We start from the raw sequence: 19,563 nt of genomic DNA on the forward strand, positions 1-19,563 counted from the left end.
AACCATGAATACTTAATTTTTAAAAATCTGGAGTGGTTGTATTAATACCAGACACAATACATTTTAAGATAAGAAATAGAGATGGTACTTCACAATGATAAAGGAGTTAGTTAATCAAGAACACATGACAGTCCTAAATATTTATGCATGTATCAGCTTCAAAACAAATGAAAAGGATTTAAAAAAAAGACTGCAGGGAAAAATTAACAAAACCACAATTATAGATGGTTTTATATCTCAATAATTGGTAAAACAAGTGGACAAAAAATTAGTAAGGATATTGAAGATTTGAACATTATCTACTAGTTTTACCTAACTGAACTTTATAGAACTCTACCCAACAAAAAGTATAAATTATTTTAAAGTGCATATATAACCAAGATAAACCAAGATAAACCATATTCTGAATCATAAAAGAAATCCCAATAAATATTAATTATTCAAGTCAAAAAAGTATGTTCTCTGTCATAATGCAATTACTATTCAGAAAAATAAATAGTGGAAAGATACCTGGAAAATCCCCAAATATTTGCAAACTAAATAACACTCTTCTAAATATGCCATGGGTCAAAGATGAAATCAAAAGGGAAATTAGAAACTATTCTGTACTGTAAGATAAAGAAAATACAACATAACAAAATTTGTGGACACCACTTGAGAAGTACTTATGGGGAAAACTATCACAATAAAAGCCTATATTAGAAAAAAGGAAAGATCTTTTTTAAAAAAATATTTATTTATTTATTTATTCATGAGAGACACAGAGAGAGAGAGAGACAGACAGACAGACAGACAGATACAGGCAGAGGGAGAAACAGGCTCCAAGCAGGCAGCCTGACATGGGACTTGATCCCAGGTCTCCAGGATCAGGCCCTCGGCTGAAGGCGGCACTAAACCACTGAGCCACCCGAGCTGCCCAAAAGGAAAGATCTTAAAACTATGATCTCAGTTTTCACCTTCAGAAACTAGTAATAGTAGAGCAAATAAAACACAAAGTAATTATAAGAAAGAAAAGGATATATTAGTGGAAATCAGTGAAATAGAAAACAGAAAAATAGCAAAGAAACTTTATAAAAGCAAAAGCTGGTTCCTTGACAAGACTTAAAAGGAAAAAGAATCTCTAGCTAGGTTGACTTGGAGAGAAAAAAGAAAAAAAAACACTACCAATATTAGGAAATGTAGGAAGTTACCTAGTTACAGATACTACAGATGTTAAAAGTACGGGAAGAAAATATTATAAACAATATTATGCCAACAATTTCAACAACTCTGATAAAATAGTCAAATTTCTTGAAAGATACAAACTACCAAACCACACCTGTAAAGAAATAGATAAACTGAATATTAAATATATAGTCAACAACATTTCCACACACACAAAAAAAAACCCCTCCAGCATAAGATGGCTTTACTTTTGAATTCTAACAAATATTTCAGAAAGAAAAAAATACCAAGCTCTCACCAACTCTTCCAGAAAATTAAAAAAAGGAGAGGATATTTCCTCATTCATTCTATGACATCATATTATTCTAATACAAAAACCAAACAGGAACATTATAAGAAAACTATACACCAATAACCATCATGAACATAGATGCAAAATCTCTAAACAAAATTTTAGTAAATTGAATCCAAAAATACATAAAAAGGATAACATGTGATGACCAAGTGGGGTTTATTCTAGGAATGCAAGGTTGGTTTGACATTCAGAAATCAGTCAATGAAATTCACCACAAACTTAAAAATGAAACTATATCATCACTTCAGTAGATATAGAAAAAGCATTTGATAAATTCAAACATCCTTTTCTGATAAACATTCTCAGCAAACTAGAAATAGAAAGGAACTTCCTCAGGGCCCCCAGATGCTCAATTGGTTACGTGTCCAACTCTTGATTTTGTCTCAGGTTATGATCTCAAGGTCATGAGATCTAGCCCTGTGTCAGGCTCCATGCTGAGTATGAAGCCTACTTAAGATTCTCTCTCTCCCTCTCTCTCTGCCCCTACTCCCCTGATCTCTCTCTCTTAAAAAAAAAAAGGAAAAGAAGAAAAGAAAAGAACTTCCCTAATAGGAACAATTATAACAGAATATTATGAAAACCTATATGCCAACAAACTGGACAACTTAGAAGAAATGAATAAATTCCTAGAAACATTACAAGCTACCAAAACTAAAGGAGGAAGCCATAGAAAATTTGAACAGACCAATCACCAACAATGCAATTGAATCAATACAAAAAACTCCCCAAAAATAAAGCTAGATGGTTTCACAGGCAAATTCTACCAAACATTTCGAGTAGAGTTAATACCTATTTTTCTTAAACTATTCCAAAAAATGCAAGAGGAATGAATCACCCTGATACCAAAACTGGACAAAGGCACTACAGGAAAAAAAAAAAAAAGAGAGGATCCCTGGGTGGCTCAGTGGTTTGGTGCCTGCCTTTGGCCCAGCGCACGATCCTGGAGTCCTGGGATAGAGTCCTGCATCGGGCTCTCGGCATGGGGCCTGCTTCTTCCTCTGCCTGTGTCTCTGCCTCTCTCTCTCAATCTGTGTCTCTCATAAATAAATAAATAAATAAATAAATAAATAAATAAATAAATCTTTAAAAAAAAAAAAAGAGGACTACAGGCCATTATCTCTCATGAATACAGATACAAAAATCCTCAACAAAATATTAGCAAACTGAATCTAACAATATATTTTAAAAATCACATACCACAATCAAATAGGACTTACTCCCAGGATGCAGAGGCGGTTTAATATTCACAAAACAATCGACATGATATGTCACATCAATATTAGAAAGGATAAAAACCATATGATCAGTTCAACAGACACAGAAAGAGCATTTGACAAAGTACATCTGTAATGTCACGTGATGCTTCTAGAGACAGTGTGGTGAAGCAAAACCATACACAGCCACTTTGGCCAGAATCATGGCCACCACCACCCTGAAACACTTCTAGGTTCCTGTCCACTACATTTTCCAAGTCAAATTTGAATCAAGGGACGAACATGGGAGCTATGGGGGGATGTATAATTTCTCCATCTGAGGTGACAGCTTCTACCCATAACCATTATGCCTGAATCTCAAGTATAATTCTGGGTTGTTCAGGAATGAAGCCCCACATTCTCAGATTCTAAACCCTCCAGGATATGAAACTGAAAGGAGGAGTAAGGATGAGGAAATATTGATACAGGATGCCAGTGAGGCCAAGATTACCAATGGGTGAGGTCAAAGAACATTTCAGAAATCACTCACAGGGCGTGTCCTCTCTTGTGGGCCACCCCTCCATGCAGTGGAGGCCATCCTCTGATTTTAGCGCTGGTGCTTAGTGCTTCTCAGGGTCAGTGACTTAATGGCAAGGAGAAGCTTCTGGACACCTTTATCCCACATGCCACGTGCACCAGTCCAGTTTGGCATTTGGGACACAAGCCAGCTACTAATAAACTAGACCTTTGCTTTCCTTTTGTTATTGTCCCCTGTGTGTATATTTCCCCTGAGAACCTTCTGGGGAGGGGGCCTGGCTGGCCAAGGCAGGCAACCCTTGCTCCTTTGGCTATCATTCACGTCATGGTGCTCCCAATCCCGATCTTGACTCCTGAAATACAGTTCCTCACAGTTTTCAAAGTGCTGTCCCCGTATTTACATCTGGTTTACCCTTACAATAACCCTACATGGTAGACAGGACGTGTATTACTATTTTCAAACTACACGTGAGGAAGCCAGTTAAAGTCTCACAGCTATTAAGCAGTCCTAATCCAAAATTAGTCCAGCGTACCAGACGGTCCCCGTCTGCTTTAACCACAGGTGCGACACAATGCAAGCTGTTTCTCCCAGCATGCCAGGCTGAGGCAGGAGCCTTGCAGATTTAGTAAGAGAGTTGGCCTCTGGCCCCTTCCCTCGCTTCTGAAACCAAAGCTTTGTTCGTGGATCCAGACCTATCTCCATCCCCAACACAATAATCTACTGTTTGCTCATGGCTTTCCAGATTCATAGGGTTTTTAAGTTCCTATTTGTATTCATTCATTCATTCTGTGATTTTATTTTATTTTATTTTATTTTGGAGCACTATGGGAATACAGCCATAAACAAAACAAAGTGCCTTTTGTCAGAGTCTACATCCTAGTGAGGGGAAACAGACAATAGGCAAATAAATACATAAGACGAGAGAAGATGGTAAATGGTGTGAAGAAAGTTAAGTGTGGAAAGGTAATAGGTGCTTTTTCCTGCAAAGTGATAAGAAAGGCTGCTCAGATAAGGGGACTGTGAGCAGAGACCTGAGTGAAGGAAGCCAGTGAGCCAAGTGACTCTTAGAGGGCGGGATGTTTCACGGAAAGGGAACAGGAAGTTGAGAAAAGAGTCTTCTTGGTTGTTTCAGGTACAAGGAGGTGGCACACATGAAGTGGAAAAACTAGCTTAAGTTACTATCCAGCATTGTCGCTTTGCAATGTAATGAACCTGGATGCCTCCAAAGCAAGCATTTTTGAATAAGAATAGGACCAATTTTGGTAAATTCTCTTTCCTCTGATTTCTGACATTTTTGGTGTCTGTTTTATAGCCTTAGGTACATAGTGCTTTCTCATATAATTGTGTGGGAAGTCCTATCTCCCCTCAGATGGCAAACTTTTTAGAGGGAAAAAACAGGGGGAAGGGGGGGGTTGTATCTTATTCCATTTTATTTCTCAGTGCCTATCTAGGGAGACAACAGGTGCTCAAAAATACTGAGAAAAGAACTAGGTATCAATTAGGAGTAAAAATAAAGTTGAGTAAAATAATGTCTCCCTGCAAATCTTACCCCCTAGACTGTTCCATTTCAACAAATTCCATTCTTCCCATTACTTAAGCCAAAAATCTTGAGGCCACCCTTGACTCCTTTCTTACTCCATATCCACCCCATCAGCTGATAAGAAATCCTGTAAGCCACCCTAAAAAATTCCCGTAACCCATCTACTTCCCACTTATGCTGTTACCATTCTAGGCCAATCCACTGCCTCCTATTCGCCAGGAATAGAACAAGCACCTCCTACCTGGACTTCCTTGGTCCACCTTGCCCCATGTATCTAGAAAAATGTAAGTCAGACCCTGTAACTCTTCTGCTCATTGCCCTTCAGGAATCTCCCACCTCACTCATAATGATATTAAAACCCACGAGTGGTCTCCAGGGACCTGTGGAGTTGGTCTCTGGACCCCCATCCAGCACACTCCCCCATCTGGCCACCCTGATCTCCTTGGTGTTCCTCAAGCACATTAAGTATGCTTCTTTAGACATTGAAGTAATTAATTTAGTAATAGTAGTAATCTGTGCAGGCTGAGGAAAGAGGAGTGAAAGACCATATTTCCTATTAATTTTCACACGTTAACAGATCTGAAATCTGAATGCAGCTTACAAGCAAATGGTGAATCATAGCTTAACTGTCTGGGTTTTTTTTTTTTTTCTTCTTAGAGTTACACAAAGTAATGACACATGGTAGAGTCAGCAGAGTCTTAACTTTGATGAAGTACAGTAACCATAGCATCCATTCAGAAGTAGTTGTCAAGTGTCGGACAATGTGGTGTTTTCTCTCATTTCTTCATATTTCTCACGAATCACTTCTCCATAGGTAAGAGTTTAAATAACCACCCAAGGAGGGGTGCATGGCTGGTGCTGTCAGTTAAAAGACCAACTTTTGGTTTTGGCTCAGGTTGTGATCTCAGGATCATAAGATCAAAGCCCATGTCAGGCTCAAGCTGAGCTCAGAGTCTGCTTGGAATTCTCTCTCCTTCTCCCTCTGTCCCTCCTGCTCTTGTTCTCTCTCTCCCTCTCTCTAAAAATAAATAAAGAAATCTGAAGAAGAAGAAGAAGAAGAAGAAGAAGAAGAAGAAGAAGAAGAAGACGACGACGACTGCCCAAGGCCGTTCATTGAGTAACTATTAAGTTAAGCCTCATGTCAGGCTCTATGTTGAGCACAGGAGTCTGCTTAGAATTCTCTCTCCTTCTCCCTCTGGCCCTCCTGCTCATGCTCTCTCTCTCTCTCTCTCTCTCTCTCTCTCTCTCTCTCTCTCAAAATAAATACATGATTTTTTTTTTAAAATGCCCAAAGCCATCCATTGACTAAATACTAAGTCACTTTAGAATCTGATTTGAAAGACTGCCCTCTTGGCTACACAACCTCTGAAAATAAAGAGATTTCAAATCCACTCTGGTATCCGAGCAAAGGTCACATCCCTTCTGGGTCTCAGTTTTCTTGTGCAAAAAGTGAGGGAGCTAGATTAGATGTTTTCCAAGGCAAGGGTTCCCAAAAGCCAGTCCATGGATGACTGCTTTAGAATTGCTTAGGAAGATTGTAGAACATATGGTTGTAAGCCCCATCTTAGAGGCTTTTCTTTGGGAGATCTGAAACTGTGCCCAGGAACCTGCATATTTAAAAGATTTCCCAGGTGATTCTGCTGTACAGCCAGGCTTGGGAAGCACCGCTCCCAGGTCCCTTCCAGCCTGGACACATGATGATTCTCTGGGGCCATTCCGAAGTCCAGAGACATCCACACTCACAGTCCCACTGGGCTTTCATTCCTGGCTATCGTGCATCTCTAGTCATTGGGCCACAAGTGTAATGAGAACTTCTGTTTCTCAGAACATCTAAAGTAAACCAGAAATGGGAAAGAGGGTCGCATGGGGTGAGTCATGATAATGTTGCAAATAACTTCTCCACCAAGGCACTGCTTATCCTGGGAACTGCAACCAGGAAGTTTTAACAGAGTGCTGCAGCTGAGCCGCTGTTATGAAACATGTCCATATCTCCTGGGCTCAGGAATCCTGTCTATGTTATGCTCTGACTGAACCTTTCCATATTTAACAAAGAAAGGGAGAGAAAGAGAGGGAGAGAGATCCCACCTAGGATACTCTGCTTGGTGTCAGAGGAGCACCAGTTCCCCTGCTGAGGCTCTTTGCTCCCCTGATCTATTCCTGTGTAAGGGCTGCAATCCTCACAGTGCACTCGGGGACTAGCAGCATCCCCACCACTGGGGAACTTGATACCAATGCAGATCCTCAGTCCCCACCTCTGATCTACTGAATCACTCTGCGTGTGGAGCCCAGCCAACTACGTGGTCACCAGCCCTCCAGGTGACACTGATGCAGCCCCAGTTTCATAACTGGAATAACTAGGGGATGAAAGGAGACTTCAGTTCTCCATATATTAAAAAAAAAAATCTACCTGTGTCAGTGATTCCCTCCTCTTCCTCCCCTCCAGCCCTTCCCTCACACAAAAGGGTGTAAGCCAACCACGTATGGACAGCAGTGGCAACACCACGATGAGACCTGGAAGGCCTCCCTGATCCATGGTAGATGTGGCCCTAGACCTCTGCCTGGGGACCAGGACAGGTCAGGAATGACAGGTGACATGTTTATTCCTGCTAGGAGGCAGTTGAGGAGTGAGAGGTAAACCTGTCTTTTGGGAGTCAGTCATCCAGTCCATTAGCAAATCCTACAACCCCTACTTACTGCCGATTTCTTGAGTCCAGCCATCTCTGTCCTTCTCCTCGCCTCCCATACAGGGCCCAACCTCCGCCACCTCACAACTGAACTACAATAATGCCTTCTGACTCTCTTTCTGGTTCTTCCACCAACTCTACTCCACACAGCAGCCCACGCGGGCTTCCTAAAACCTTATTTTGACATGAACCAGCTTTTCAGACTGCCCGGGACAGTGTGGCCTGTGTGGTCTGAGGGCTTGGGCCTCAGCCTACCTCTCCAGCCTCACCTTAGGCTATCAGCACATCTACACTCTCTGTGTCCCAGCACACTGGGTCTCATCTCAACTTCATCAATGCAGAGTACCTTCTAACCTCTGTAGGTCATGTTCCCTTTACCTGGAATGTTCCTTCCTTCCCCTTCCTTACCTGCTGACTTTTGCTCATCCCCCAGCTCTCAGGGAACTCCTCTGAGCCTTCGGGGGAAATTAGGAATCTCTGTTACATGCTCTTTTTTTTTTTAAGATTTTTATTTATTAATTCATGAGAGACACAAGAGAGAGACAGAGACACAGGCAGAGGGAGAAGCAGGTTCCCTACAGGGAGCCTGATGCGGGACTCGATCCCAGGATCCTGAGATCACAACCTGAGCCAAAGGCAGACGCTCAACCATTGAGCCACCCAGGGGCATGCCCCTGTTACATGTTCTTATAATGCACTGGTTCCCTTTTTAGTGTTCTTCATACTTGTAATACAAATAATTATTTGTTTGGTTTTAGTCTCTCCACTAAACAGTGTCATATGGCCAGGGAGCCTCTCTGTTGCTTCCCTAATTTCTAGTAGGGTGTCTGGCATTAACTGAAGGCTCAGTAAATATCTGTTTAAAAAGTGACAAAAGAAGAGTTTTCTGTTGTTCATAATTATGAGGCTTAAAAACAAAGATCTGGGAAATCAGACAAGGGTAGCCTTGACTAATGATGTTTGACCAGACCTATAAGACTTTCTTGTAATTGATGGTCATTACGTATCTCTTGTAACCCATCTTTTTGTTCATGTATTTATTTAACAACTGTATGTATTTAATGTTAATGTTAGTTTATTTAACATCCATGAATTTATCTAAAATAAGTTCCTGCTTTGAAGGTCCAAGGTGTACAGGATAGACAAAGTGACTTAGCCCATGGATCTTACATTTTGGTAGAGGAGAGGAACAAAAGGCAAGAGATTTGCAATAATCAAATGGGCGATCAAACTGTCTATTTGACAATAGCTATTATGCAGTTGTTACTATTTTAGACAATAAAAGCTACGGAAAAACCCTAAACCCTAAAATATGACAAGGAGATAAAAGAGGTGGGTGGCAAGTGCTTTTAGGTAACAACCTTCACCAGATTTTCTAGTTCCCTTGTACTTGTTTACCTCCTTACTGAAATTATAAGCAATTTTGAGAATAGTAATCACGTCAGACTCTTTCTTTTCCCCCTCTCAGCCACTGCCAACACATAGTGCCCATTAGATGCTCAATACACACCTGGCAACACATAGTGCCCATTAGATGCTCAATATACACCTGGCAAATAAATAAGTAAGCAAGAGAGTAGAGGGATGGAGAGATGGATGGATGGATGGATGGATGGATGGATGCAAGGCTGAGTGAATGGAGCGCTGAACTCTTGAGGGTAGGTGCTGTGACTGATTCACGTCTCCAGAAATGATTCATTTCTCAACCATCTCCAAATGATGGTGAGCAGCAGGGATGCCTTTCAAGGGCTTGGGGGGCATTTGCATGAAAGGAAGAAAAGCTCTGGCATGAATATTAGTCAATGGATACTGGGTAACTGTTCAACAAGCTGTGCTAAGGAGGGATCTCCAAGCTCTGGTGATGAGAGGCACAGGAGATGGGAAAACAGCTGGGAATCACACTGTATGCCTTGATGAGGGTCCCCAGCTCAAAGCCAGAGCCAAGCTCTCAGCCCGCAGGTATTACAAACCTTTTCCAGACAATGGGGGTGGGTCTGGAGGTCTAGGTGCTGGGATCAAAGAATATAGGAATAAGGATGGGGAATCCAGAGATAAGAGCCAGAGAAGCAGCCATTAGGCAAAGTTTCTTGGTGAATCAGTATTCCCAGGGGCCTCAGAGAAAGGGCACAGGAAAATAGACAAGCTGATCTTGGATGGCCTTTCTCATCCTAGTGGGTCTTTGGAACCAGGATAAGCCTTGGCCCAGGGCAACCAACGTGGCACTTCTCAGCAGTACCACTGTGGTTTTCCTATTGACTATGCCTATTTTTGGTAAACTCCTTCTGTGGAAGGGATCTCAGCCAATAGCAAAGGCTCAGAGTGCCAAGTCCTAAATGTCAGGCCCCCTTTGCTTTCCCCCCAAGCCCACTTCATTTTTTTTTTTATCAGATTCCATCCATCTGTCTCTGAACTCCGCATCATGAAAGATAAGGAAGCATGAAAAGGCAGAGAACAGGCAAGAAAAGCAAGAGACCCGGCAGCAAAGAAGTGTGTCCTGAATCTGCCTGCTGAGCTGTCTTGGTGGTTCTTGACACTTCCGCTACCCGCCGATCTCCTGGACAGAGAAGCCAATTCCCTTTCCAGTTTCCCAGAATGGAAAAGTACCAGTGCCGGCTGCCGCATGCCCAGGGAGAGCTCGATCCGTCCTGAGCTCCGTTAGGGCCTGGCAGGCAGGCTGAGGAGAAGCAGCTGCCACTAGGGCCCCAGCTTCCCAAGAATTATTTTCATGCCGTGCTGCCAAGGTTGAGAGCCTGAAAGGGCTGCTTGTTCCATGATGTTTACCATCTCACTGCTAGCTCCAGACCACAGGCTGACCTGTCAATGAGTGTCCTATATGCAGCTTCCAGGAAAACACACACATGGCACATGTGAGGCCAGGGGCATGGAGCACTGACACCTGGGCCTTGCTGGGTGCAAGTAAGACAAGACTGATCAAGAGTGGGGCTATTGGGGTCAACCAGGGGGCCCAAGACGATCTATGGTCTAAAAGAACATCTGCAATCATAGACTTTAGAGCCAGAAAGGGGCTTCAGGAACCAATGCCTCCAATGACTCTGTATTAAATATCAGAACCTCAGAGCCCCCCAGAAGCAAACTGAGTTACTTAGGGATGCACTGCTGACGAGTGTAATTAGGACTGAAATTCAGGTCTCCTGATCCATGGTTACTCTTTCTTCAACCCCTGGCTACCATGATGGATTTCTTCCAGTTCCAGAAAGGATAAGATGATCTCATTAAAGAAGCTGTTGCTTGGGTCCCTGCTCCCCGCAAACCCCACATGGGAGGCTGCTTCAAACTGGTTCGCTATTCAGGTAAATATCTGCACAATGGGATCCTGCTAAGAGCCAAGGAAGATTACTTGGGCTCCTCTACGTACACGGGTCTATTTTGCCAGGACCCCTTTGCCCCAAGTCGAAATCCCCCTTGGGATTAGCCCTTTAGAATTGCAGCTTTCCTAGAAGCCCAAATACTTCCCGGAAACCATTGCTGCAGAGCTCCAGAAGAGGGGTCCCCAGGCTGAATGGGATTCCAGGGTAGTAAAGTGAGGGCCAGCCAGGATACAGTCTTCCTCCTGGCTCACAACATCAGTGACGGCTTCACGGTGAAATGGTGTGTCCTTCCCTCTAACAAAGAGGCACGTTGAGGGGACAGCTAGGTCGCCATGAAGGTCAGGAATTGAAAAGAGAAGAAAAAAGCAGGGTTTGGAAGCTTTCTTTCTTTCTTTTTTTTTTTTTTTTTTTTTGGTTTGGAAGCTTAAAACTAGATCTGCCACTTCCAAATTATGCGACTCCAAGACAAGTTCCTAAACCTCTCTAAACCTGAATCTCCTCGTCTTTCAAAATATTGCCCAAAGGGTTGTTACAGAGACTTCATATAGTGAATATGCAGGATTTAGCATACTTCATGAAGTATTACAGAGCTCCAGAAATGACGTTTGGAAGGAGGAAGAAGGGATTACTTGTTTTAACTATTACATGTTCACTCTTTATTGAGCAATTCAGAGGTTTTATGGCCTGGGGAAGGTTACTTACCTTTCAGCTCTCGGCTTAATGGTAATCCTAGTATTTGCTTATGGGAATGCTACATGCAAGGAAAGAGGGGTTAACATACATCAGGTACTTCATAAGGTTTAAAGCAGAGTAACACTTAGAGCAGTAATAACAGAGGTTAGATGTTATATATATATATTTTTTTTTAAGCTATTTTACTCTGACTCATTACAACAAAGATTGGAATTGGCTTCCAAGATTGTGTGAGATAATAAACAAACAAATGAAGGTATGTATGCTAAGGGGAAAGAGAATAGGGACAATAAGATGAACTGGAGAGCTAAGATTAATGTCAGAAATATATTACATTTGGATCTAGCCCTCTGCTGGTGATGGGCCTCAAATCTGGCTCCAAGTTTCCCACTAACCAACTCAAAAAGCACACCATAACCAGTTAACGTGAATCAGGATGGCAATAAGAGTCAACTTTTTAGTCCTGCTTCCAGGTGAGATGGAGTAGCTTGCAGTAACCAGTGCTCTCCCTGAGAATATCTGGAAGAGCTAGATAAAATTCATAAAGCATCTCTTTGTAAGCATCTGATTGCTGCCTGATGTTTAAAAAAATAAATAAAAAGGTTAAAAATGGTCAGAATATCCAAACAGATGTTTCTCCAAAGAGGTTGTGAGGAAAGGGGACTAGCGCTTCACAGAAGGGAGAATCTGAGAGGTGATAGAACTCCTGCAGCCGCGTTTAGCCAGTCCTCAATTCTGGAGCAGGAGCAGGAGGCGGACTCTGGGCTTTGCACAGACAGAGCATCACTCGGGGGCAAAACCCCAGAGCTCTTGAGGGAGACCAGGGATCCCTCCAGCCAGCAGCATTTTTCTTGCTGAGCACATTTGCCAAATGCATAGCTATCTATCACTGTTGAGCAAGTTTCTCAATAAGAAAGGCTCCAACAATGTCCTAAATATTGGTCCAACCTACTAAAAGCAAACAAACTAAAATTATAGCTTTCCCAAGGTGGATTTGCCCCACCCCCATAGCCAGGGCTCCCCCTGTGCCAGGATGAATCATTTCTTAAGCTAGCCATGCTGGTACACAGAAAATGCACTTTGTTGTTTGGCCTGATATCTTGAATAGAGGCTATGGCACCCCAAAGGTTGAATCTGAATTCCGTCCCTATCGTGCCAAAAGTCAGAGCTTTTGGGTACATAGCTGGGTAAATTTAAGCATGTTTCCCTCTATTTACAACCTCTAAAATGCTCTGCTGATAGGGCCAAAGCAAGGAGACTTTAGGCATTTGAGAAAAAGCACAGAGGTTGCTCTGCCTCTGCCCAGGGCTAGAGCTCTCTGGGCCCTCAGACACCAGGAGGCTGGACGCCTGACACTTCACACAAGCAGCTGCAGCTAGAGGGCTGCAGAGTCCCCGTCCTCCTTCTGGCTCACTCCCTCTGTACTTGGCATCCCCATCATTCAAAGGGATGATACTCTTATGAACTCCCCCTCGGGGTTCCTAACATCTTTGTGAGATCAAGTCTCAAATGGCAGAATTTAGATGCTTTTTTTTGCAGAAAAATAGAGAAGCCTGGTGCCCCTTGGCTCCCTTCCTTCCCGCCTTCTCCTCATTCCTCAAGCACTTACTGATTGCCTATATAAGCCAAGTACTGTGATAGGTGTTGGTCGTGACTATGCAAGAGATCACTGCCACACCAAACAAGACAAAGACCAAAGTCATAAACATCAGTGAAGCAGGGGGGGGAAATGTTGCATATTTTTTAACAACTCATCACCTCCTACTTACACCCCTTCCCCCAAAACCTCACTGTTTTGAATGTCTTAACTTTTACTTTACTTTACTGTGTATGCATCCAAACCACGAAAAGTTCTGGGAGGCCTAATCTTGCCACATCCATGCTCTTCAGAGTCCTGTTGGCTAGGACCAAAAGCTAAGTCAACAATCACAGTATTCTCCCTCAGAAAAACACACTGCTGTGGATAAGCTCGCCTGGGCACAGGGCCCCGTGTCCCCTTGGAGTCAGGATGGCCAGAGTTCAGGATTGTCAGAAGCCCCCAATTCCCAAAGGTAACTTGAGTCTTTCTTGGAAACCACAACGGACCATAATGGTCACTAATGAACTCTTTTTTTCTTTATTCCCCCATCATCTGCTAAATAGAAACCATTGTTTTATGGTATTTGGTTTATTTTATTTTCCTTTTCTTCCAAAAGTAACAAATCACAACCCTTAATATTTGCATGTAATGTTCCAAAGCCCATTAACTTCCCTTATATCTCATTTGGACCCCCTATAATAGCTGTGTGAAGTGCAGAGAGTGGAGTTTATTCCCTCCATTTTATAAGTGAGTAAAGTTGTATACAGAGTTTTACCTAAAGTCACAAAGCTAGATAGTGACAGAGCTGGAATCAGACTCTAGGTCTCTTGATTTCCATTGCCATGGTCTATTCACCAACCACATTGGCATCACACTGTGTGTCAACACTCACTCTCCACACTATCTCAGGGTCAAGAAGAACCACCAATTTGGGGAACAATCTGGACCAAGGACCCAGGAGGGCTTACTGCCTGTCTACATCTTAGAATATGTTGGTCTCAGATTTGTTGAAATATGATACAAGGGGTGCCTGGGTGGCTCAGTTGGTTAACCATCCAACTCTTGATTTTGGTTCAGGTCATGATTTCAGGGTCATGAGATCAAGCCCTGTGTCGGGCTCCTTGCTCACTGGGGAATCTGCTGAAGATCCTCTCCCTCTTCTCTTTCCCCTGCTCATGCTCACTCTCTCTCTCTTAAATAAGTAAACAAATAAATAAATAAAATCTTTAAAAAATATGATAGCAAAAGGAACCTGCATCCTGGTTATAGGATATAAAATCAATACACAAAAATCTGTTGCATTTCTATACACTAAAAATGAAGTATCAGAAAGAGAAATAAAGAAAATAATCCCATTTAAAATTGCATTAAAAAAATAAATAAATAAAATTGCATAAAAATACCTAGAAATACACTTAACCAAGCAGGTGAAAGACCTGTATATCAAAAACTACAAAGCATTAACAAAAGAAATCAAAGACGATACAAATAAATAGAAATATCTTCCATGCTTATAGATGAAAGAATAAATATTGCTCAAATGTCCATATTCTCCAAAGAAATCTATAGATTCAATCAAAATTCCAGTGGTTGTTTTTCAAACGGATAAAAACAGATAATTCTAAAATTTGTATGGAACCACCAAAGAATCTGAATAGCAAAAGCAATCCTGAAAAAAAAGAATAAAGCTGAAGGCATTATGCTCCCCAATTGCAAGATACTTTACAAAGCTGTAGTAATTAAAACAGTGCAGTATTGGCATAAAAGCATACATATAGATCAATGGAACAAAACAGAGAACCTGGACATTAAAAAAAACAAAAACAAAACGGAGAACCTGGACATAAATCCACACATACATGGTCAGTTAATTTACAACAAAGGAGCCAAGAACATACAATGGGGAAAGGACTGTCTCTTCAATAAATGGTGGTGGGAAAACTGGGCAGCCACATGCAAATGAATAAAACTTGACCACTGTCTTATACTATGCACAAAAATGAACTCGAAATGAATTAAAGATTTGCACATAAAACTAAAATCATAGAACTCCTAGAAGAAAACATAGGCAGTAAGTTGCTTGATGTGTGTCTTGGCAACATTTTTTTTAATCTGATACCAAAAGCAAAAGCAGCAAAAGCAAAAATAAATAAGTGGGACTACATCAAACTAAAAAGCTTCTGCACAGCAAAGGAAACCATCAACAAATGAAAAGGCAACCTGCTGTATGGGTGAAAAAATATTTGCAAATAGTATATCTGGTAAGGAATTAATATCCAAAATATATAAAGAACTCGTACAACTCAATAGCAAAAACAACAACAACAACAAAAATCCAATTAAAAAACAGGCAGAAGATCCAAATAGACATTTTCCAAAGGAGACATACAGATGGCAAACAAGTAATGAAAAGATGTCCAATATCTGTGCATCATCAGGGGAATGCAAATCAAAACCCCAATGAGATCTCACCTCCCACCTTTTGGAGTGGCTACTGTCAAAGAGATAAGAAATAACAAGTGTTGGTGAGGATATGGAGAAAAATAAATCTTTATGCGCTACTGGTACAAATGTAAATTGGTGTAGCCTCTATGGAAAACAGTGTGGAGTTTCCTGAAAACATTAAAAATAGAACTACCATTCTGGGTGGCTCAGTCAGTTAGGCATCTGCCTTCAGCTCAGGTCATGGTCTCGGGGTCCTGGGATGGAGCCCTGCATCCAGCTCCCTGCTCACTGGGGAATCTGCTTCTCTCTCTCTCCCTCTGTTTCTCCCCCTGCTTGTGCTTTCATTCTCTTTCTCTCTCTCTCTCTCTCAAATTAATAAATAAAACCTTTTAAAAAAATAGAACTACCATGTGATCCAGCAATTTCACTTTTTGATATTTATCTGAAAAAAATGAAAACATTAATTCAAAAAGATATATGCACCACCACCCCTATGTTCACCACAGCATTATTTATAAGAGCCAAGATGTGGAAACAACCAAAGCGTCCATCAATGGATGAATGGATAAGGAAATTGTGGTATATTGTACAATAGAATCTTAATTATGAGAAAGAAGGAAATCCTGCCATTCGTGACAACATGAATGAAACCCGAGGGCATTATGCTAAGTGGAATAAGTCAGAGTCAATACTCTATGATCTCTCTTAAATGGGGAATCTAAAAAAAACAACAAGAAAAACAAGCTCACAGACATAGAGAAGAGATCGGTGGTTGCCTGAGGTCAGGGGTAGAGGGGTGGGAGAAATGGGTGAAGGGGATATAAATTTACTTAAAAATAAAATAAGAAATCTAACTGTTGTAAGGGGCAGTGGAAAGAACGAGCATCCTGGGAGGAAGGACATGGCATAGCGTTTTGTTATCACCGGATGAAGACAAAGCTTGTGATCAGAAAGCATTTGTCACATACCGAGGATCCCAAAGTTCTGTGGCTCCTGGTTTTGGTACCACCGTAACCTCCCTCTTGCCCTCATGACCCCTCGATGACAAACATCTCCACACTCTTACTTTCCTATTGTGCTCTGTGCCTTTCCTTAAGCTCACATGCTCTCCTTTTTTCTTTTCATCTAGCCTAACCAATTCCTTCCTGTCCAGCTCACTCTCATACCTTCCGTATTTCAACCAGGAAGACACTGGGGACCTGACCCGGGTTGTGTAGCACATGAACATCCTATGAGTCTCACACTCCAAGCGGCAGTTAGAGCACAGAGGTCAAGAATATGCTGCTGGAGGTGGATCGCATCTTCCCTCCGCCACCTCGCGAGCTCTGTAATCTTGAGGGAGTCACCTAATGTTCCTGGGACTCAGTTTCTCCTTTGTGAATAACAGTATGACCTAATTCATAAAATTATTGTGAAGATTAAATTTGCTGACACCCACTTAGAATAGCACCAGGAATATATTAAGCGCTCATTGAATATTAGTTGGTGCCCTTCTTTGAACTCTGCATTCTCTTTTTCCCTATTTGGCACAACCAGGGATGTTTGAGGGGCAGATGAGCTTCTGTTGTCCCCAGAGAAAGATCCTTTTACTGGCAGGAAGGATACCAAAGGCCACCCTCAGGCTAGACTTGACAAACAAACACACACACACACACACACACACACACACACACAAGCAAGAAAGCCAATCTGGGCTGCATCAGGCATTGCTTGCTTCAGAGAAATTCAAGCAGGGAGGTCCTTCCCAGAATTTTTTATCTCCCTCTGAGGGCCCTCCTCAGCCGAATAAAGCAAGCAAGCAAAATCTCTCTCTCTCTCTCCCTCCCTCTCTCTCTCTCCCTCCCTCTCTCTCTCTCTCTCTCTCTCACACACACACACAAACATATATACATACGCATAACACTAGCACCTCAGATCTGGTTTCAGAAACCTGAAACTAGTACCACAGGCTCATTGCATGACCCCCACCAACCCTCTCGCACTCTCTGAGCACATGAATAAGGAGAGCTCAAGGAAACAAAAATGATTCTGCAATTTGGAAATGTGTGTAAGTAACTTAACTTGTATCAGCTTTGGTGGGAGACAAAGGGGTGAGGACAAGAGGACAACTCTGTGCAGAAAGGAACCAGAGCATCTCTGGTGCTTTGGTTTCTTTGCGAGGGTGAGTCAGTCCCAAGGGGCTTTCTAGTGCCAGCCTAGCTTGCTGGGCGTGCTAACGAGACCAAGGCTACAAGAACGAGCTCTGTATGATCCTGTTAGTCTTCTCTTATTCCTTGGCCTCAGGTCATCCCTCAAACCCCAGTGACCCCTCATCCCCATCAACGCACACTGGCAGTCACAAAAGGAAACCATGAGGATGCCCAGCTATTACATGATTATTGGAGAAAGTCATTTCCTTACTGACTCCCTGGTGGGGCTGGATGGTTTTAGTGGAAAGAACTTAGGGCCAGGAGACTAGCGCCATGAGTTCCTGCTTTACCATTAGCTAGATGTGTGCCCATGGACGAATCACTCACCCCCTTTGACACCACTTCCTTTATCTGTCAAATGAGGAAGAGGGACTTAAATATCACTAAGGTCCATTGCAACACAAACGGCCTAGGATGCTAGTTTGCCTAGACCCGAAGAACTTACTGGAAGGTAGGATTGATGCTGGAAATAACAAAATCCCAGTGAGGAACCTAAAACAAATCTGGAGTCTATAGGAGAAGAATTCCTCCTCTCAAAATCCCAGCCCCTTCATGTCTTTGTCTCTGCCCTGAGAGAAGAACATTCTAGACACCGAAAGAGGACTCCCCCACCCCAGGGCTCTGAATCACTAGTAAGTTGCCTGCTTCCTATGAGGGGAAAGCGTGGAATGGAAACAGGAAGGAAGCCCCAGCCCTGCCCTGCCCTGCCCTGGCTCCATACCATGGATCCTAAATGCCTGGGTTGCCTGTTAGGGAAAAAGAACTGTTTTTCCCTTTTCCAAGTAAAACCAGTTATCACAGGCCAAGTCAGAGGGTGGGACCAACTGCCCTTGTGCTCCTCACAGACAGCAATTATCAGGTTGGTTTGGTGAGTCTTTAGGACCTCAGACCCCTGGGCTTGGGTCCGGGGTAATCAGGTCACTTTTATTCATCCTCTTAGCTAGAAAGTCATGAGATTCTGGGCCCTGGCTGGCCATCGAGGGAGAAGCCTAGAGGAGTCTGACCTTGCTGGCTGATCAAACAAATACTAAAGCCCAGAGCGTTCTTATGCTTCATTGTGAAGTCTAAAGACTTCTCTTTCTCCTGGAGGTACTCCCAGGCTCTCCTGTTGAGTCCAGTAGCCCAGCTCAAGTTGAGAAGGAGGCGAAACTTGACCCAAAGACCTGCAAGAGGATGGAAAAGCTGCCTCTTTGGGTCCCTCACTCACCCTCCTCCAGGCAGCCCATGTGAACCTCTCCCTCCCTCCAGCAACAGCTTATGCTATTCCTTCTTCCTGAAAGACTTCTTGGACCCACCTCCAGAGACAAAAAAAAAAAAAAAAAAAAAGCCATACAAAAGGCTTCTAGTATTATGAAACTCCTGCATGTCAGGCTGGGGCAGCTATTCTGTACCCAATCTGTCACTAGGGGGCATTTTAGGGTACATTTTTTTTTTTTTTTAATTAATCAGCTATCTTCTTTGTGCTTAACCTCAAAGGCAAGCTTGTAATGAAGCTCAGATTTTAGATTCCTGAGTCTGAGAAGCACCAGGAGTTGGGGACAAGCAGGTTTTCTTACAAAGAGCCACTCAAGGTCAGGAACCCTACTTCCAAGCCTAAAGCCCATCCATATATTCCAATATAGGCAGTAAGGCTCCCACACCATAAAATCATAGTAAGTTTGTGCCAGAAAGGCTCTCAGAGATCATGTAGTCCAACTTCATCTCACTACAGGAGAAAGGATTAAGGAAGTGTGAAGAAAAGTACAACGGCATGCTTAATGCCACACAACTAATTTAAGACCAACCCAGGGTTGTAACTAGGCTGTTCCTCAAAATAATCTTCTGAGTGAGTTAAATACTATGTTCTGTGTGAAT

The 19,563-nt window shown here is 42.5% G+C and overlaps 1 protein-coding gene and 1 long non-coding RNA gene across 13 annotated transcripts in view; one reads left to right on the forward strand and one right to left on the reverse strand.

Annotated features, from left to right (window-relative positions):
• DDR2 (discoidin domain receptor tyrosine kinase 2) overlaps positions 1-19,563 on the reverse strand; it is a 149,868-nt gene that overhangs the window by 38,542 nt on the left and 91,763 nt on the right. The window lies entirely within an intron of this gene.
• The window catches only part of LOC111094605, a 72,871-nt gene that overhangs the window by 28,367 nt on the left and 24,941 nt on the right, over positions 1-19,563 (forward strand). For 4 of the 6 annotated variants that reach the window (XR_005385796.1, XR_005385794.1, XR_005385795.1 and 1 more), the window contains one exon: positions 9,863-11,164. This is a non-coding gene — a long non-coding RNA (uncharacterized LOC111094605). Of the gene's footprint in view, positions 1-5,447; positions 5,605-9,862; positions 11,165-19,563 lie in introns of those variants that run through there. The other 2 variants (XR_005385798.1, XR_005385797.1) reach the window with 2 other exon arrangements.

The sequence above is a fragment of the Canis lupus genome, chromosome 38 (genome assembly GCF_011100685.1).
Source record: "Canis lupus familiaris isolate Mischka breed German Shepherd chromosome 38, alternate assembly UU_Cfam_GSD_1.0, whole genome shotgun sequence".
Lineage (NCBI taxonomy): Eukaryota > Metazoa > Chordata > Mammalia > Carnivora > Canidae > Canis > Canis lupus.